Raw genomic sequence first — 22,122 nt, 5'->3', positions numbered from 1 at the left:
CGAGGGAGGCACTAGAACAAAGCAGCAAAAAGACAGGATCAGCAAACAAGCTTCACAAGAAAAGGTACTCAAAAACGCGAGATCAGATATACTCATCACAGAGGAGGCCAAACTACCACGAAGCAAGACGGAATCCACTGGCGCCGGTCCACACCTGAAGAGCGTCTTAAGAAGCCGGCGCCTGATTGCAGATCTGCTGCAGCCGTGCAGGCTGCAGCCGTGCAGGCTGCAGCCGTGCAGGCTGCAGCCGTGCAGGCTGCAGCCGTGCAGGCTGCAGCCGCGGGAGAGAGGAACAGGGAGGGGAGGGGGAAGGAGAGGAGCGCTCCCAGAGCGCAGCAGATTCACCACACATAGGAAGTAATTAATAAGCATCCTCCACTGACATACAGATGTTCAATAGCACTTAGCCTTGAACACTAGTAGGCAAAAACTTGAGGCATGGATACATTCAACCTGTGGACTTTTTCCCCCAATTTATTTCACAGACACAGTTATAAGGAGTTAATTATGTAAACTTATTCATCACAGCAATTTTGATCTAATAGGGGAGACTGGGGACAGTTGCAACACTTTTTACATTACTCTCAGTTACTCAGAGAATATTTGGACTAGTCTCACCAAATCTTTACATATTAAACCTACATCTGTCTGCCAAATGGCCATACCATTTAAAGATGGCTACTTATAACATATTAATCAGAATATTTATTTGAATAGAGGAATTCAGACGTTGCAACTGACCCCAAACCTGGGGACAGTTGCAACACAGATCAGGGACGGTTGCAACATATAAAAAAACATTAACTTTTCACTAATTATCCTCAGGGTTTTGTCTAAATAGGACAAATACTAATGTGGGCTCAAATTCAATTTTCTTTTTTGTACAGCTTTAAGGTATTTAATTTGTTTTGTTTTGTTTAAAACATGGGCCTACCTTGAGTCAATGTGCAGATATTACTGAAGCTATAAAAACTCAATATTGCATTTTTGGGACAAAAAGAATGGAATAACTTGCAATATTATGTTTTGATGCCGTGCTTGCAAGATTCTTTTTTTTCTTGTGGAACCTGAACAATGTGGTGTGGCATATGTCAAAGGCCTTGGTCACTGCCCTCACTGATTTGCCCTCAACTGTAATAATATCTAAGGCTTGTTCCAAAATACTGAGGGGAACCCCTCTGTTAGTGACTCTCTTCCTCACTCTTTGCATACTGAAAATAAACAGAATACAATTTCTCTATTTAGATGATTCATTCACTCTATGACAAGTTTATATGACACATACAACATACAACAATAACTAAGTGCTAATTTTTGCTTTACAAGTTATTTGGGAAATTATTATGTTTATCATTAGTGTTACTTTCTTCATATGATCGCCTGTTCTGTTCATCATGAGCAATAAAATATATTAATTTTGCCTATTTTGAACTAAAAATGTTAAAAAAATATGGTTGTGTGGTCTTTTCTAATATGACTAACCTAATAGCATGGGGACAGTTGCAACAGTTGCAACTGTCCCCATGGTACCAGTCATGACAAAACACCATGTGCTAGCTAGCCACATTGACATTGACACATGCTCACCATGTCATTTAATAGTCAACAAACAGTGATTCAAACTAGATAGGTTTGGATTCATTCATACATAAGGTCAGGACAGTATGACTAAACAGCTCATGAAAAAAGCTATTTTCATACCTCCAAAACAACTTTACTTGAGAAAAGCAGGACCAGATGCTCAATATGGCCTCTCTCTTCTTGGTGGGTAGAGGGTCTAACTGAGCATGTGCAGGGTTTTATAGCCCACTACCCCTCCCCACGGATCAGTTTGGAAATGGCCCTTAATGTGGCGGACACTCCGCGAGAACGCGCAAACGAAGGGGTAAGCTGGTAGGGAGAGTGTGTAGGGGGCGGTTTGAAAAAGGCCCTGGGTGCATCCGAATAGTCCTTTTTTGATAAGGAACCTTCCTAACTGAAGAAATGACCCGGAAGCATTTACGCGTCGGCCATGATAAGTGCCGTTCGAATTCTCCAAAAGTTAAGGAAAGGAGGGTCGTTGCTTCCTTTAATATCTCCTTTAGCTTAGGAAACACCGGACCATCCTTTTCAAAAGGAAAGGAGAAGAAAACGCCCCATAATGCCTTGCGGCAAGTGACGTGTATAAATACGGCTCCTGCCGAAAGTTTATGGAAACTTATGATGGAGAAGGGACAGAAATTATGTGCGAGACTGTTGCTTTTCTAACATTTACCATCATGTGTCTGCCTGAATGTGTTTATTGTGTTCACGATGTATGAACCTCAAAAAGATTTATAACCCGAAACGTTTGGTTGCAATTCCGAACTGAAGCAATGGATCACTAGTGATAGAAGTAATAATGTTTATTAAAATAAATAAAAGAAGGACAAATGAGGAATATTACAATACTCCAAATATAATAAATTCAAACAATGTTCATAATGATATATGTGAATGAAACAGGGGGTGTAGTGTTTCTGACAGTCTGCTGTATTATCCAAGACAGTCCTCTTGTGTTATTAGGCAGATTGTCAACATTTATAGATGCTCTCACGAACCTCACAGCTGTGAGCAGGAAACACACACTGTATGACCAAAGACAAAACACCATCACATCTCCGCTGATCATGGATTATTGATGTTAGCCGGTGAAGACAAGAAACAATGTGAGATAAGGCACAGGACAAATGCGCTTCTTGTAGTTCATTTTTCAAACATTGTAGTTCGTCGTGACTTCGTCACAAGTAATTGTCGTCACATAAATATGACATCAAAGTGAAAGTGTAGTCGAATTCCTCTTTGGCCGCAGTTCTCCTTTCCTCTCATCTTTTCCCCTCCTTCCCTTGACCCTGTGACGTTTTTTATCGGGGTTAAGGTAAAGTGGATAGGAAAGGCCTTAGGAAGGACTATTCGGATCCACCCCCTGAGGGGAAGGCGGGGTGTTCGTCCACAGTAGGCAACCGGGGTGCGCGACTACAGTGACAAGGTTCCGCTTTCTGTTTCTATCCCTTATTGATACATATGTTCACAGTGATGCATCTCAAAATTCTAAGTAAAACTCTTCTTATTGACGAAGCATATTTATAAAGAGTGAGGCAACAAACAAAGGTTGATCCATGCATCAACAAAAACAATAACCATACTAAATGTGGTTACACATATTTAGGTGTACCACAGTGGCCCAACTGAAAGACCATTTACAGGCTCAGCAAACTTTTGCAGGAGTTTGGAGTTTATTAATTTTTTAATTTTTTTTTTTAATTTATTTGATTTACAGGGACAATGCATATTAATAGACATTTACAGTAAATATGCCAGAGTTAGCCAAAAGGCTAATTTTCATCTGTAGTCCCTGGCCAGATGTTAAAATGGTCAACCTAAAAAGCACAAGATGAAATAAAACAGAGCAGAATGAGAGAATGCAGAGTTCGTTATTAAAAAAAAAAAAAAAAAAAAAAAAAGAAAAGAAAATAAATCAATAAAATCACACCCTAAAGTTAAACAGTACTAGGATCTGAGAGAGAAGAAGAGAGAGACAGAAAGAGAGAAAGAGAAATAAAATAATAATTATAATACATAAGGGTAAATAACCACATATATGAAAAAGAGAGGCAGCTGCATAAGGTAGGTTTCCAAATCATGCAAAGCATATAAAGAATCAACAGAGAACACAAAATACAAGGCCATGCAAGTAAGACATAAGGTATACCAAGGTACTGTTAACACAGGACAGATCTAAATAAAAGCATATGATTATTAAAATAAAGCATGCATGACTGGGTTGAGCAGCAGAGGAAAGAGAAACAAAACCAAAAATGCAACATAGCACAGAAAAAAACATATACAGTTGGCTCTTGCATGCACAAGACAATTTTGCAGAAGGCAGACATGAGGTAGCAGGGACAGGGGTAATGGTTTTAGTGCTGGCAGTTTTGACTTTTTATAAGCCACTGTTTTAAGTAAGACCTGAATGACTGATATGTGTTGAGCTCTCTGACAGTAGATGGTATGTTATTCCATTCTCGAGAGGCTTGGACAGAGAAAACTGACTGACTAAAAGTGCTTTTTCGAAGAGGGATAATGCAGTCTCCTCTTGTGACTCCTCTTGTGTGATGGGAATTTGTTCTAAGACTGACAAAATCAGAAAGCGGTGGGGGAGCCATATCGCGTGTGATTTTATAGACGAGACATGCATTTATGTGTTTTACCAAGTTTTCCCAGCTTAGAAGCTTATGCTTTTTCAGAATCTCACAATGATGAAATTGTTTTTGTTGTTTGTCAAAGACTTTAAGTGTTTGCTTATACAAAGACTGAAGTGGTTTCAAGGTTGTTTGACCAGCCTGGGACCAGCTAGTTAGACAGTAGGTCATGTGACAAAATATCATTGAATGCATGTACATCTTGGCTGCTTCGGTGGACATGGAGTTCCTGATAACTCTGAAATTTGCAAGGTTAAACTTCACCTGTTTACAGACTTTTTTTACATGTTCCCTGAATTTTAGATTAGAATCAAGAATAACACCCAGGTATTTAAATTCTTTTACAATCTGTAGCTTTTCACCTGATACAATAATATCAGGGTCTTCAGAGTCACCTGTTTTAGAGAAGAACATTCCAACTGTTTTAGATAAATTTAGTTGGAGACAGCACTGATTGAGCCATGCTGTGATTTTAGCCATTGCATTGGTCAGTTTTAGAGCTACTTCTGCTTTGGTCAAGCCATGTACATACAAAACAGTGTCATCAGCATACATTTGGATATAAACCTCAGGACACACAGATGGCAAGTCATTGACATACAAACAGAATAGGAGTGGGCCCAATATGGATCCCTGCGGAACACCAGTTGATAAGTAAAGGGCTTCAGATTGATGGTTATATATTTGCACAGTTTGATATCGATTATGAAGATATGACTCTACCCATTTAAGGGCATCAGAAGAAAAATTAAATGTGGATAACTTAGATAAAAGAACCCCATGATTGACAGTGTCAAAGGCTTTCCTGAGGTCCAGAAAAACAGCACCTACAAAGCCCCGACCATCTAGTAGTGACTTGATTTTTTCGATAAGGAAGCAATTTGCAGTCTCGGTTGAGTGGTTAGATCTGAAGCCAAACTGCATTGGATGCAGATGAAAAGAACTGTTGTTCAAGTAGTGTATAATTTGCTCAGCTGCCCATTTCTCTGCAACTTTGGAAATTACTGGTAAAATACTGATAGGTCTATAATTACAGGGGGAATGGGGATCACCGGATTTGTAAATTGGTGTGACAACTGCTGATTTCCATACTGTTGGAAATTCTCTTTCAGATATTGAGAGGTTAACAATACTTGTGACATGTTTGACAAGTGTTGGACAAAGATTTTTTAACATGGTGGTGTCCATTCCAAAAACATCTTTTGCTCTTGATGGTTTTAGAGATGTAATGATTTCTGAGATTTTTAAATTATCAGCATTTTTAAAACTGAAAGGTGGCTCCATTGTGTTTACTGTATGCCCACCTTCAGGGTTTGTAGAGAATCCATCTGCAATAGATGTCACTGAATCAACAAAGTACTGATTAAGAGCTCCAGCTACCTGGGCTGGGTCCTTTACCAAGTTTCCATTAAGATTAAGTTCGATTGATTTGCCTGTATTGTGATGTTGTCCGAGGAGCTTTTTTAGCTGGTTCCATATTATCTTAGGATTACCCTTTGCCTCACTAATAACAGAAATGAAAAAATCCGCCCTGGCTTTCCTCATTCCCCTAGTTACTTTATTTCTTAACTTGGAAAATTGGTATTTATCATGAAACAGTTTGGTTCTGATAGCTTTTTTCAAAGCAAGATCCCGTTCTTTCATTAATTTCAAAATGTCAGAGTTTATCCAAGGAAGGCTGTTTTTTTTACCTCTACACTTAATCTTTCGGGAAAATTCTTTGATGATCAGCTGCATTTTGTTCATAAATACAAAACTGCCCTCTTTTAAGTCCTTTTCAGAAAGTAGCTCAGTCCAGTTAAAATCCTGAACTGCTCTTTTAAAATGGTCCTCTTTGCACCTGGGGATCCTGACAGATTCATGTTCTGGGACATGAGAGGGGCTGAATCTCCTATTTGTTAATTTTCTGGCCACCAGTACAAGATTATGATCAGAGAGTCCAGTAATCATATTGAGAGATTTTGTGATTCTCTCAGGCCTGTTACTGAATACCAGGTCAATCTGAGTTCTGGTCGATTGAGTTATTCTTGTTGGACCCATAATCAGCTGTGAGAGGTCATAACCATCAGTTATTTTTTTGAGGTTTTTTCTTTTTAACTTGTCTTCCCAGTTAACATTTAGATCTCCCATTACTATCACCTCTTTTTTTAAATTGCATTCTTTAAGCATGTTTTGGAGTTTTTCATAAGAATCATTGTTAGCGGAGGGTGGACGATAAATAACAATGAGAATAAAAGACATTTGTGGTGATAGAGTGATATTCAAACCAATACATTCAAGTTCACGGTTTACCCAAGTCAATTCGTGACATTGTATACAGTCTTTTACGTAAACCATAACTCCGCCCCCCTTTGATGTCACTCTGTCTCTTCTGAAGATTTGATAGCCTGGCACTTCGATTGATGAAGATGGTGAATATTTTTGCAGCCAAGTCTCTGACAAACAGAGGAAATCTAAATTCGAATCAAGAAGTAGATGATGAATTTCCTCACTTTTAGATACCAGACTTCTTATGTTTAAATGTCCACCGAATAGTCCCTTAGGTTTTACTCTTGAGTCCCATATCATTCTGGAGTGATTGACAGTTTGAAAAACTCTCCACTTCCTGTTTTTTGCGATCGCTTTATTGATTATTTTTTCCCGGGTTGGATTAGTTACACCCGCGTGTAGATTAACGTGACCTTCATTCCGGATAACAGTTTTTAATGATGATCGTGCGTGTGGAATGTCACCTTTGATGTTTGCTGCGGCCGTGTGTCTCTGTTGGTGTGGTGTCCTCGCGGCGCTCCTTGGCAGGGGACCGCCATCCAGACAATCCGGACATCCCCGCGATGGTGACCCGTCCTCCCGCACCGAGGGAAGCACACCCGGTCCAGGCCATGGAAGCATGCCAATCCCACCCAACGTGCTGACCGGCACATCTCCCACGAACCCCGTGTCTATGGTGCCGCTCGGAGAGGCGACACGATCAGCCAGGTCAGAGTGCGGTTCCTCGGTGTAATTTGGCATGTCGGCATACATCGTGTGTACCTGAGAGAAGGTAGTATTGCTCCACCGGGCTGTGTACACAGTGCGGGATTCATCCTGTGCTGGGTTGTTTTCCGGGCCAGGACACTGACGAATATCTCCGGATAGCAAGAGGCAGATGATGATAATCAAAGTGTGGCTTCGTTGCAGTTTGTACATGGCTTTGGTGCGTTTTGACGCCCGGTTGTAGAGAGACGGATAGATGAATGAGACAACAAAGACGTGTCTCCCGAAGCCGAAATGTTTGTTTATTTGGTTTGTGAGGAGGGTTTGCTCCTCAGCTGCACAGTTTGGGTTCAGAGCATCTCCAAACAAAATTGATCTCTTAAAAACCTGTCTGGTGTCATGATGCTTTAGCATACCTGTTAAAAATACGTATAAAAGAAGAGGTGCAAGTACACCTGTCCTGCCTGCCGCCATCTTGAAATCCTACCTCAAGCTGATTCTGGTGTGACATCATAACTTTACAATAATTAACTTTTCCCAGAATATTCTAACCTCACTGAAAAAAAACCATTGGTTGAACGTAAAAAAAATTGAGGTAATCATTCACATCCAATATTCTTTGGTTGACTCAATGTAAAATAACGTGTTCAGTTTAATCCAATTTCTTTTAATCCAAGCAAACTGTTTTCTGACAGTGAGGCAAACTAATTATGTTGAGTTGACCTAAATTAAAAACGAATGTCTTCATTGATTCAATGTAAATATTCTGTTCAGGGTAACCTAAAATGGTTACATTTGAATGTAAATAAACATTAAAGCAAATCAATTATATTAAATTGCCCTAAATTAATAAATATAAACTTTTTTACAGTATAGCATATGCAGAAATGAAATTTTAAAAATGCTTAAAACATATTTTGAAAAAATAAAGAATACTGTCAAAATTATTTTACAACAAATGTAATTATTGTTCCATTGTTTTGAAACATTTTGGAGCGGTGAAACATGCAAACATGAAAACATGTTCACTCTGGTGAACTGAGCAATTACAGTACAAATGTTACTACTGCAATACAAATTCCATCACTTTTCTAAAGGATTTGTGGACTCAAGAGTATTTTAAAACAAGTAGCCAACTCTGCCCTGGGATGGTTGGTAAACAACTATGACAAAATCTTCAACAAATACTGAATACTATAGTGAACAGGCATTGGTTTTAATGCTTTTTCTTTTCCTCAGACACTAAAACAAACCTCAAACACTTACAATTGCAACGAACATGCAGTAAAGAAGAGATGCATGCAGAGATAAAGAAGCCTTTCCGAGGATGTCGTGCTGGTGCAAAGTTAAAGGCCAGGAGATGGAGATACAAGCCCTTTCTTCCTTCAGTCATCATTGGGAATGTCAACTCTCTGCCCAACAAAAAGGATGAACTAGAGATACTGGTGAAGACACAAAATGTATACTGTGAGTGCAGCCTCATGTGCTTTACTGAGGTTGAGTCAAAACATCTCTGATTCTTGTGTGGATATCCCTGGCTTCACGCTGATACGTCTGGACAGAGACACCAAAGCTAGTGGCAAGTCAAAAGGTGGAGGACTGGTTTTATACATCAATCAGAGATGGTGTAATCCTGATCATACTACAGTCAAGGTGAAGATGTGTTGTCCGGACATTGAACTGTTGGCAGTTGGGATGAGGCCATATTACCTTCCCAGAGAATTCAGTCATATAATAACAATCCTCGTGTACATTCCACCCACTGTCCACTGTTGCCAGGCTACAGACTCAACATCCTGAGGCTCTCATAATAATATCTGGAGACTTTAACCATGTTAGCCTCTCCTCTCATCTCACTGGATTTAAACAGTTTGTTAATTGCCCAACCAGAGTGAACAGAACACTTGATCTTCTATATGCCAACGTCAAAGATGCATACAGTGCCACTGCATTACCACCACTGGGCAGGTCGGATCACAATCTGGTTTTACTTCAGTCTTGTTACAGACCCTGCGTATTGAGGCAGCATGCAACTACTGTAACAATTAGAAAATGGACACCTGAGGCCAGTGAGGCTCTGAGAGACTGCTTTGAGTGCACAGACTGGAATGTATTGTTAGAAACAGATAAAAATAGTATAGATATTGATAAACAGGTTGACTGTTTTACTGAATACATCAACTTCTGTAAAGACAATATCATACCATCAAAGACTGTACTCCGTTTCCCCAATAACAAACCCTGGATCACAAGTGACATCAAGGATATCCTCAATCAGAAAAAGGAAGCCTTTAGAGATGGCGACAAAGAACGGCTCAAACTGGTGCAAAAAGTGCTGAAGAGGAGATTAAGGGAGGCTAAGGTGAAATATAAAAAGAAAATTGAGAGACAACTACAAAATAATAACATGCGGGAGGTGTGGAGAGGAATCAACAACATCTCTGGATATAACACAAAGACAAGGCAGCCAATTGTGGGTGATGTTGAACGTGCTAATGAATTCAACCAGTTCTTCAACAAGTTTGACACAGCGACCACTTCCTCTTCTACTGCTGCTCCTTCTACACATCTGTGTCTCTCCACCACTCCTGCTACATCCCCTCTTACACCTGTGCCTCTTCAACCGTCACCGTCTGTCACAGCTTTAGGAGTGAGGTTAGAGTTAGGAAGACTGTGCTCAGGGAAGGCTGCTGGTCCAGATGGTGTGTGTCCAAGACTGCTTAAGGACTGTGCTGCCCAATTGTGTGAACCCCTTCAGAGGATCTTCAACCTGAGTCTACAGTTGGGTCAGGTCCCGGCTCTGTGGAAAACATCTTGTATTGTGCCGGTACCAAAACTGAAATGCCCAGCTGAACTTAACGACTACAGACCAGTTGCCCTCACCTCACATGTTATGAAAACCTTTGAGAGGCTGCTTTTACGTCTGTTGAGACTTGAGGTCAAAGACACACTAGAACCTCTGCAGTTTGCATATAGAAATCATATTGGAGTGGATGATGCAGTTACATACATGCTCCACCGTGCCCTGTGCTATCTAGAAGAACCTGGCACCTATGTAAGAATTATGTTCTTTGATTTTTCAAGTGCATTTAACACCATCCAGCCCATGATATTGAGAGATAAGCTCAAAGACATAGGAGTGAACCCATCCTTTGTCTCCTGGATCACAGACTATCTCACAGAGAGGCCACAGTTTGTCAGGTTGGGAAACTGCGTCTCTGGGACGGTCATGAGCAGCACGGGGGCTCCACAAGGAACTGTTCTGGCTCCATTCCTATTCACACTTTATACTGCAGACTTCAAATACAACTCTGAGTCCTGCCACATCCAAAAATACTCCGATGACACTGCTATTGTGGCGTGTATCCAAAATGGACAGGAATCTGAATACAGGGATCTAATAAAAGCTTTCTGTGACTGGAGTCATAGAAATTGTCTCCTACTGAACACCTCAAAAACAAAGGAAATGATTGTGGATTTCCGAAAGTCTGGGCTCTGCCATCAGCCAGTTAACATCCATGGGGTGGACGTGGAGGTGGTGTCAACCTACAAATATCTTGGTGTACATCTGGACAACAAGTTGGACTGGTCCCTTAATACAGATGCACTCTTTAAGAAGGGGCAGAGCCGTCTCTTTTTCTTAAGGAAGCTCAGATCAATTGATGTCTGTGGAAAGCTGCTGCAGATGTTTTATCAGTCCGTGGTAGCCAGTGCTTTGTTTTATGGTGCAGTCTGCTGGGGAAATAGTTTAAAGCAGAAGGACAAGAGGCGACTGGAAAAACTGGTGAAGAGAGCTAGCTCTGTGGTTGGATCCAGTTTGGACTCACTGGAGGCTGTGGTGGAAAGGTATACACAGAAGAAAGTGGAGGCCATTATCCGTCACTCTGATCACCCACTTCACAACATCATAGTCCAGAGGATCAGCAGCAGGGGACGCCTTACCTCTGTGCGCTGCAGGACCGAGAGGTTCCGAAGATCATTCCTCCCTGCAGCCATCAGAGTGTACAATTCTCTGCTTGGAAGAGTGCCCAAACAACTTGAATTTCCCTCCGGGGATTAATAAAGTATGACTTATCTTATCTTATCTTATCTTACCCAAAGCAACTGCTGAAGTTCCATGTGATGTTATCCAAGAAACTGTTGCCAGGCTACAGACTCAACATCCTGAGGCTCTCATAATAATATCTGGAGACTTTAACCATGTTAGCCTCTCCTCTTATCTCACTGGATTTAAACAGTTTGTTAATTGCCCAACCAGAGTGAACAGAACACTTGATCTTCTATATGCCAACGTCAAAGATGCATACAGTGCCACTGCATTACCACCACTGGGCAGGTCGGATCACAATCTGGTTTTACTTCAGTCTTGTTACAGATCCTGCTTATTGAGGCAGCATGCAACTACTGTAACAGTTAGAAAATGGACACCTGAGGCCAGTGAGGCTCTGAGAGACTGCTTTGAGTGCACAGACTGGAATGTATTGTTAGAAACAGATGAAAATAGTATAGATATTGATAAACAGGTTGACTGTTTTACTGAATACATCAACTTCTGTAAAGACAATATCATACCATCAAAGACTGTACTCCGTTTCCCCAATAACAAACCCTGGATCACAAGTGACATCAAGGATATCCTCAATCAGAAAAAGGAAGCCTTTAGAGATGGCGACAAAGAACGGCTCAAACTGGTGCAAAAAGTGCTGAAGAGGAGATTAAGGGAGGCTAAGGTGAAATATAAAAAGAACATTGAGAGAAAACTACAAAATAATAACATGCGGGAGGTGTGGAGAGGAATCAACAACATCTCTGGCTATAACACAAAGACAAGGCAGCCAATTGTGGGTGATGTTGAACGTGCTAATGAATTCAACCAGTTCTTCAACAAGTTTGACACAGCGACCACTTCCTCTTCTACTGCTGCTCCTTCTACACATCTGTGTCTCTCCACCACTCCTGCTACATCCCCTCTTACACCTGTGCCTCTTCCACCGTCACCGTCTGTCACAGCTTTAGGAGTGAGGTTAGAGTTAGGAAGACTGTGCTCAGGGAAGGCTGCTGGTCCAGATGGTGTGTGTCCAAGACTGCTTAAGGACTGTGCTGCCCAATTGTGTGAACCCCTTCAGAGGAACTTCAACCTGAGTCTACAGTTGGGTCAGGTCCCGGCTCTGTGGAAAACATCTTGTATTGTGCCGGTACCAAAACTCAAATGCCCAGCTGAACTTAACGACTACAGACCAGTTGCCCTCACCTCACATGTTATGAAAACCTTTGAGAGGCTGCTTTTACGTCTGTTGAGACTTGAGGTCAAAGACACACTAGAACCTCTGCAGTTTGCATATAGAAATCATATTGGAGTGGATGATGCAGTTATATACATGCTCCACCGTGCCCTGTGCTATCTAGAAGAACCTGGCACCTATGTAAGAATTATGTTCTTTGATTTTTCAAGTGCATTTAACACCATCAAGCCCATGTTATTGAGAGATAAGCTCAAAGACATAGGAGTGAACCCATCCTTTGTCTCCTGGATCACAGACTATCTCACAGAGAGGCCACAGTTTGTCAGGTTGGGAAACTGCGTCTCTGGGACGGTCATGAGCAGCACGGGGGCTCCACAAGGAACTGTTCTGGCTCCATTCCTATTCACACTTTATACTGCAGACTTCAAATACAACTCTGAGTCCTGCCACATCCAAAAATACTCAGATGACACTGCTATTGTGGCGTGTATCCAAAATGGACAGGAATCTGAATACAGGGATCTGATAAAAGCTTTCTGTGACTGGAGTCATAGAAATTGTCTCCTACTGAACACCTCAAAAACAAAGGAAATGATTGTGGATTTCCGAAAGTCTGGGCTCTGCCATCAGCCAGTTAACATCCATGGGGTGGACGTGGAGGTGGTGTCAACCTACAAATATCTTGGTGTACATCTGGACAACAAGTTGGACTGGTCCCTTAATACAGATGCACTCTTTAAGAAGGGGCAGAGCCGTCTCTTTTTCTTAAGGAAGCTCAGATCAATTGATGTCTGTGGAAAGCTGCTGCAGATGTTTTATCAGTCCGTGGTAGCCAGTGCTTTGTTTTATGGTGCAGTCTGCTGGGGAAATAGTTTAAAGCAGAAGGACAAGAGGCGACTGGAAAAACTGGTGAAGAGAGCTAGCTCCGTGGTTGGATCCAGTTTGGACTCACTGGAGGCTGTGGTGGAAAGGTATACACAGAAGAAAGTGGAGGCCATCATCCGTCACTCTGATCACCCACTTCACAACATCATAGTCCAGAGGATCAGCAGCAGTTCTGGACGTCTTACCTCTGTGCGCTGCAGGACCGAGAGGTACCGAAGATCATTCCTCCCTGCAGCCATCAGAGTGTACAATTCTTTGCTTGGAAGAGTGCCAAAACAACTTGAATTTCCCTCCGGGGATTAATAAAGTATGTCTTGTCTTGTCTTGTCTTGTCTTGTAATGTGACTGGAACCTCCAGCATCAACCCCTCGTACTTTGAACTGCTTGAATTTTCAACTGGAAATAGATCTACACAAAATTAAACCACCAGTAGAAACAAAACAATGTAGTGAGTCAGTGCAACTAAACTTAGCCTAGTCTGAGCTGTACAGCTGGCTGCACAGTTTTTGTCAACTCTCGGGCTCATCTTTTTGCAATCAAGATCCATCAAGACTTTTTGCAAAAACTCAAAGGTGGATTCCAATTTCTTTGGATACTTCAGATTAAGTGTGTACATGAGCCTGAAGATCATGGTAAAAGCTGCTGCAACTGAGGGCAAATTATTGACAACCTCTGTTCCTTCAATGATTATCTTGATGTCTTTGGCTGGGTGGAGTGGACTCTCCCATCCTGTGATCAAGATGGCCATGGTAGTCTGCTTCAGCTTTTCAGCCTAATTTTCTGGAATATCCTGCCAAAAAAAAAAAAAAACATTCAAAGATTCTAATGTGTTCCCATTTTATAAATGGCTACAGTGGTCACTTTTATACCAAGATTTAACTTAAAATGAATGTGGTATCCACTGTAGTGGTATGCACTGTATTTACAGTGATCAGTCAAATGACCCAAGCACAATTTTCTCTTGTGCACCATAGAGCACATTGTGGTACGAGATGCAAGATTCACCTTCAGAAAAGTTGCAGCACTAACTAGAAAAGCACTCAGAGAGCACATACCTCTGCCAGCACCACAGTCCTCGACCATATTATGATTTTTACTATAAATATTACTCCTACCTTTATTTGATGTACATATTTAGATTCCTTGACCATAAAAACACTCCATTAGCAAACGGATTCATAATGATATCTATTTTATATCAGTAGTTATTCACAAAAATCACATTTTCGTCATAGTGGCCAGACGCTGATCCGGATCAACACCAAAATCGAATCAGTTCTTCCTTTTTTCCATGCTGAACATTTCCTGAAAACTTCATCAAGATCCATCCATAACTTCTTGAGTTATTTTGTTCACAGACTCACAGACAGACGGACAGACTCTCCCAAAAACATAACCTCCTTGGCGGAGGTAAAAATGTGTGCAACTTTTTGCCTTTCATCTCCAGGTATTTTAATTCATCAGTCATCATCCTGCTTTTTCTTCAGTCAAGTTCCCCCTTTTGTTCTTGTTTCATGTCTTGTTAAAGTGTTAAGTTTTATTTTGAAAGTTCACAAGTCTTTTCTTATTTCTGTAGATTTTGTTTCCTGCCTGGCACTGCCACACCTGATCCCTGATTGTGCTTCCCCAGCCGTCTCCTCACTCCCAATCACCTCATTGCCTTAACCCTTATGTCTTCCCTTGTCTTGTTGCCAGATTTTGTTCCTAGCAGGGTTCATACAGATTTTTCATGGTCAAATTCAAGTACTTTTCAAGGAGCTTCAAGGTCAATTTTCAAACTTTTCAAGTACTGTGAGCGGTTGTTAATTTCATAATGTTAAGAAATTGATGCGCACACAAAACAGCAATTTCATTGTGTTGAACAGCACATTTGTTCACAACTTCACAGAGAAGACTCGTATTTACAAAAAAAAACATTTTTTTCCTGATTCTTGTCTTTTTACTACTTCTCAAAGAACTGATTCTCATCACTTGCTGACGAAACTGGTATCATTATCTTTTAAACTAAGAGTATTAGGAGTATTATGAGGATTTATATTATATTTATTATATTACAACAATTTTTTTAATGCAGCTCCCTCCTTTGTGAAAACAACATCCCTCCACAGTAGATGGTCCACAAACAGGGCAGACTGGGAGAACAAATTAAACGCACCCTTCCCAACACCGTGTATGTTAATGAAGCAGCTGACAGCTCTCAGTGGATCAGTCTGAAGACAAACAGTGAAGTCATATCTCCTGTCCAGACCTTCAGAATTAATCTGAACACCTTGTAACAAACAACCACCCGTTAAAAACACCAGCGTTCAACACATGGAGCTTATCATTTAGCGCGAGCACATTAGCAGTAGCTCGCGCAAGCGTCAGCTGATGAGGAGGATGATTGACAGCGTTTTCTCATAATCTGACACAGACGTCATGTTGCAGCAGGACAAAAACACTGAAACAGGTGGTTTGACGCTGTCTCTCTGCAGTTCTGATCAAACATAACTAATGCTAAGTAAAATCTGTTACGCTAAGACTGCTGCATGCCAAAGTTGTGATCTCCTAATGAAGGAGAGCGTGAGGAGACGCGCTGATCCAGATGCATCTTGGGCAGATATCTACTTCATATAACCCTACAAAAACTCGCTGTCAGTTATACACAGATAGGGTATGACTATATATCCCACACTGACTTGCAGGAACGGAATATTCTGTGTGGAGCACCTGCAGTCCAAAACTGAAATCCGGCCAAGAAAGGGAATATTTTCTTTTGATTAAAAGATCGATCGATGTCAAATTTTGAAGATGAGGATCGTTTTTATTTTTGAGAATCGATTTTTTTTTAACCCAGCCCTACTTTTTTTGTATCCAGTTCTATGGTTTTTCTTATTCTCAAACAATGAGTAAGATAGCCACATCTCAGACGCTTATAATAAACCAAGCCGGTAGCGCGGCTTTAGCACAAACAAGCCATCTAACCGGCAGGTTATCACATGACCGTTGTTCATCTGTGCCGGGTCTCAATGAGAAACGCCGTTTCGTTCCTTCGTATGTACAGGGCGAGCCTCCCACTCCGCCGCGGCCGTATGCTCAGACCAGGCACGACCCGGTATTTGTAGACAAAACCTGTCACCGCCTGACCGCAGTTATTTTATAACCTGCCCCGACAAACACCCCCGGGCAACACTACCTTTATGTTAAATGGGACACTGCCTTCATCACTCATGCCTAGCATGAAGCATAAAAAGGTGGTTAGCTTCAACAGGTAGCAGGCTAATTGGCTATTTAACATGTAGGGCTTCCAGGGTACCTCTCGTGGCTGGCGAGTGCCGACTTGCCCATAGCTTCCACTGCAATCTCCTTTTTACATACACTGCAGTATGCTGCACGGGGATTTGCGCTACATTTAATCCAAAATTTGTATTTTTCTTTCTCCAGCCAACGGTCATGCCTCCCGGCTTGCTGTTTAAGGAACAATCCTCATGGGGGAGACGTCACAACGCACATATAAACAGACCAGTTATGTTAAACCCGCAAGCCCATCAGATGGAACATTTTTTTTCCCCCACAATTTATTTTATTTCTCTCTATTTGATCGATCTGTTGAGTTAGGAAGCTGAGTAGTGAGTTATATACGATTATAAATTCAAGCATTCTCAAGCACTTGAATAGAAAATCAAGTACTTTCAAACCTTGAAAACACAACATGAAAAAATAAGCATTTTCAAGGATTTCAAGGACCTGTACAAACCCTGTCCTAGATTTTGTTCCTTTGTTTCACTGTGCAGTGCTCCCTCTATAAACATAGTTTGCTAACAATGTGTTTTGTTGAGATCTTTCCTTATGCCTGGTGTTTTTTGATACATCTGCTTATGAGTTCTTTTTGTTCTTAGAGTTCAAGCCATGACAATAAAATATGATTTATTCAAATCACAAATATCACCTCTACAGTCATAGCCCATTCATGCTACGGTCCAAATCTTTCATTTTTGCATAATGAGCAAGTCTCATAAACTGAGTATGACTGTAACACTGAGGCTTGAGAGATCAAAGACCTTGTATATATTCATGTGTATATATGCACAAGAGCCATTTTTAATGAAACCTAAACATACTGTATAAAAAACTTTTTGCACTCAAGGTTAAAACCTCTTCCCTATATGTGAGTGAGATGCCCTTACCTGATATTCTTTGATCAAATGCTCAACAGGTTCCCCCAGGTACATCATCAGAGATGTGAAGATAGGCTCTCTTCTTGTGTTGATGTCCAAAGTCTGATTCAAAAAATGGTATTCAGTACAATCACAAACAAAAAATAAATATTTAGCATTCCTCAGACAAGAAACCCCTTCATAGATACCTCATCCAAAAGCTGTAAGACACCAGACATCTTCTGTCTTACAGCTCCCCCCTTCCGCCTGATAACCTCCAATAGTTTGGAGTGCTGGTCCAACTGTGCCAGTAACTTAGTCCCCAAGGGAACTGTTTTTATTCTCATAAACTCAGCATTGATCTATAAAACAAAAACAGAACTGCATCCAAGATGAAGCTTGAAAACATATATTTTTCACAGCTACAATCACAGCTGACCACCTGAAAATAAGGACATCACCAATGAAATTGATGCAAAGCAACAAATTTGTACATAAAGTAGACACCAGCATGTATATTATGGTCCTGGCTGTATTTTTAAGATGGTGTGACATTCAAACCTGAAAAGAAAAAAGTAATAAGTTGAATTATTTCACATAAAAATCACTAGTTGCTTTTTTTGAAAAGAAAAAAAAAAAGTCCCCAAGTTGCCAACACAGCTGCTCACTATATCACAGCGGAGTGGGAGATGAAGGGCCCTGTGCAGGCACAAATGTCTGTGTGAAAATAATGTGGACATTGACCAGTTTTTAATTAACTTTCCATGTTCAAGGGAATAAGATTGACCCTATCCTGAAATTGAATTTGTTTTAAAATTACCTTAATAGCCATATTGGACATTTTTAATTGAATGTTGTCTTTTTTGATGAGCTTTCTTTCTGTGATGATTGTTGAGAAGGATGATATTTACTTAGGTGCGTTAGTAGAGCTTTCCAATAAACACAGGGGTAAGGATGGCCCCGCCAATAATGCAGATGGTAAAGTTTATAGTGTTTCAGAAGTTCAGATCTTCTTGACAATGAGTCGTCACAGTCTTTACATTTCCACATGCATGGATAACTGATGCAACATGAAATACAAGAGAAAAAAACAAGAGATATTTTTAATTTGTTGGGGTAACAACGCCATAAGTTTTATATTTACATTTTTTTATCTACCACGAAAACTAATTGAGATTAAAAATCTCTATTTCAAGAGGGTCCTGGAAAAGACAGCGGCACATTCAAAAGTTTTAAGCAAACACACAGTCATCACACATAAAACAAGACTTCATTACCTTAAGTTTATAGAATAGACCTGGAAACTGCCAAATCAATTTGTCAGATTTCATTTGAGCCAGTGCTATTATTGGGTCAAATTAAGTGTCCAATTAATTAAAAATGTTCTCATGATATTGTGAAGGAACTTACCACAAGTTATGAGGACAGGCCTCAGAGCAGCTAATTTCCTTGAAAAAGGAAACAATATTCTCTTGTTATTAATAAGCCAACACACTTAGTAGGTGCTAGATACAAATTGGGAACCATTAACATGTAATGTAAACTGGTTATACATATGTTTAGGCTTTATGTTGAGAATGGATATATTGTAAATACATAAAATGCAAAAATATAGTATATTTCAAGCGCACATCCTGCAGTCATTGTGTAAAATACAAACCTAGTGAGAATTAGCAAGACCCTGTAAAACTATCCATAGTAAGTTTTGGACAAACGATTATTTGGGCAGTGAATGATAAATTACATTTTTATAAGGTATTAACAACTAACTTACCACAATGGACAAGTCTGGAAGCTTTTCAGATGTTGCACTGCAAGATAAATTAAAAAAAAAAAAAAAAAACGTAAGTTAACTTTAGCTGAAGCCATACAGACACCTTTGGAAAAGAGCTATTTCACACTTACATAAAATATCATTGATTATTTAGTTGTTGTTTTTTTCTTTTTTTTTTTTAGAAGACAGCTAGTACCCCGAAAATATGGGCAAGTTAATAAAGATAGAAAGCTCTGATAGTTTTGGCATTGTCATCGAAAAGGGACAATGCCTCCATCCTGACACTTACAAGCGCGCACATAATCTCTCTCCATAAACATACACACACATAACCCAGAAGCGGGTTAGTCTCTGTAGTTTTATTTGCACGCACCTACTGGCACTCCACGTGTTGTTCAACTCGTCCAAACTTGTACTTCACGGTTGACGAGCTCACGCTGTAGAGCAGGAATGTCCAACTTGTGCCATGGAGGGCCAAGAGGCTGCAGGTTTTCTTTCCAACCAAGAACTCCACCAGCTGATTCCATTGAGTACCTCACCTTCAAGCAGAGAGCAGGGGCTAATCAGTGGAATCAGCTGGTGGAGTTCTTGGTTGGAAAGAAAACCTGCAGCCTCTTGGCCCTCCATGGCACGAGTTGGACATCCCTGCTGTAGAGCATACACCGGTGTTTCGGATCAAAGAGTGCCCGTAATAAATAGTGACTTCCGGCCAAATGCGCTGCAGTCACAACAGCGTTGAAAATTATCTGGTGGCTGCCTCCTCCTTTAATGTTACATTTAAAAAGAAATGGGAATAAGTACATTTTCTCATTTTTTTTTCTCATTTTTCTCATTAATAAAGATAACTAAATATAGAGGCGAGGTCCATACCAAGCAGTGTGCCGGCGAAAAACCCGCGTTCGGCTACAGGTTACTCGTTAACACGGTCACTCTATAAACCGCTACACCCCTCATGGCTCCCGTTCACAGTACTAACACGTTACGCCGTCAAACATTTGAAACGACTCAAAAATGCATACCAAGGCCCAATCCCAAACCGCCCCCTACACACTCTCCCTACACACTAACCCTCCCTTTGCGCGTTCTCGCGGAGGGTCCGCCACATTAAGGGCCATCCCAAACCACGTAGTGCGGAGGGGGAGTGGACTGTTCAGCCCTTCAACAGCGAGCCAGCATCGATGCTCACTTTGACAGGAAGTGCAACAGCGAAATAGAGGAGGAAACAAGTGCCACATGTGTAAAATATGTTCCCCACACCTCTATCACACTAACAGAAACTCACAAGAAGCGTGGTTTAGAGAGATTAAACGAAACAAGCAAATCTTACTCTATGCTGACGTTTGATTTGATCATTAAGCCCTGGCACCTAAAATGTGAGCAGTTTGCAGTATTAATTCATTTGTTTAACTGGAAATGTCAGATGGTGATAGCATTGAAAGACATGTGGGATCACTTCAAATTATTAAGAGTATAATATATCTCCTGTCATTGAAACGGCCTCCGATTGTATGATTGTAAAGAGGAAGGAAAACGAGACAGACGGTGCAGCTCCAAACAGGCAATAATTCTCATTTCACACACGCAGTAGGCATGGGAGCAGGTATCTGCCCTATCCCAATGAAATCCACATGTTTCACTGTTATCTCTGTGTCAATCTAAGCGTATTTTGGAAACATACAACCTTATCAACCCTGGACAGCGATATAGCGACTCGCAATCTGTGCCACAACGTAACATTCATTCACGGGGAGCGTCTTTCTGTTTCCATGGCGACGAGGTTTTCCGTGTTCCGGTGAAGTGAAGAGGGCCTCCCATTCCTGCCGGTAATGGTTATACCCTCCCCCTTCAATTGAAGTGCCCTCCACAGCCAGGAGTGTGACTTCATTTGAAGTGACACTCGGTAGTGAAGGGGTAGTGTGTAGGGGGTGGTTTGGGATTGAGCCTAAGTTAACCAGTAATTTAAACAGGGATTGAACGTGCACTGTCGAAAAATTATAGCTTATTTGTCGTGGGCTATAAGCTAGCAAGCTGAGTTCAACAAGACAGCCTGGTGATACCATGGCAGACGACCCAAAGGGCGGTTTAATAGATGAACGGGGTGATAAAACCATGGTTGATGTCACAGTCTAAAAACGCATTTTTGTCTTTTATTACCTGAAACAAAGTTTCCCTCCACCCAGGAGTTGCAGAGGCTGAAGATGGACTCGACCGTTCCCGTCAGATCCTCAGGTTTCGTTTTCCGGAACACGCATGCGCGAAACGATCAACACCTGATCCGTTCAGGTTGATTGAATGAGTCATTTCATTTTGATGTCAAATTGCAAACTCATATTGAAACGAAATAAAAAATATTGATTCAGTCAGAAGTACAAACCTGAAAATATAGTTTAAATCTGAAAACGATTTTTTGAGTCCATATAATGTGAATTTATACATTAAATGAACAACAGCAAAGTTTTACTTTTTTCAGTGCTTTGAGACACTGAATTTGGGGGTTTCATTATCTGTGAGCCATAATAATCAACTTTAAAAAAAAAATAGATGCTTCAAGAATTTCACTCTGTGTGCCGTAGATAGATTTACAATATAGAAATGAGTGACCAAAAAATCAAACTTTTTCATGATATTCTCTTTTTTCGAGATATACCTGGAGCAATGCTACTCAGAACTACAACACAGAGTACAAGGTGCTCCTGGAAATTGTACTTACTTAGTACCAGTGCCAAGTTCAGTGTATCTGTGGGATTCTGGAGGAGTCCCACTGTCCACAGTTGTTGTTCTGTTCTTAGGGAGTGATTATCCCAATCCACCCTGGAGACATCAAGGTCCCTTTGCAGAAGCGGAAAGGAAACATGCTGGACACAGAAGAGGTGGATGCTATTGGAGGGATC

At 40.8% G+C, this 22,122-nt stretch overlaps 1 long non-coding RNA gene across 2 annotated transcripts; it reads right to left on the bottom strand.

Moving 5' to 3' along the window:
- Nucleotides 1–11,327: 11,327 nt before the first annotated feature.
- On the bottom strand, nt 11,328–21,449 carry LOC141786557 (uncharacterized). Of its 2 annotated transcripts, none has more exons than XR_012597840.1 (6): nt 21,386–21,449; nt 19,232–19,268; nt 18,868–18,905; nt 17,667–17,819; nt 17,488–17,580; nt 11,328–14,111 (listed from the first exon to the last, which is right to left on the bottom strand). It is a non-coding gene; the product is annotated as an uncharacterized LOC141786557 (long non-coding RNA). The 2 variants fall into 2 exon arrangements; XR_012597841.1 differs by lacking the exon at nt 21,386–21,449 and adding an exon at nt 19,605–19,727.
- Nucleotides 21,450–22,122: the final 673 nt, after the last annotated feature.

Source organism: Halichoeres trimaculatus, unplaced genomic scaffold (assembly GCF_033239565.1).
Source record: "Halichoeres trimaculatus isolate MK-OKI-2021-1 unplaced genomic scaffold, fHalTri1.1 fHalTri1_scaffold_43, whole genome shotgun sequence".
Taxonomy (NCBI): Eukaryota; Metazoa; Chordata; class Actinopteri; order Labriformes; family Labridae; genus Halichoeres; species Halichoeres trimaculatus.
This window is presented reverse-complemented; position numbering and strand designations above follow the sequence as displayed.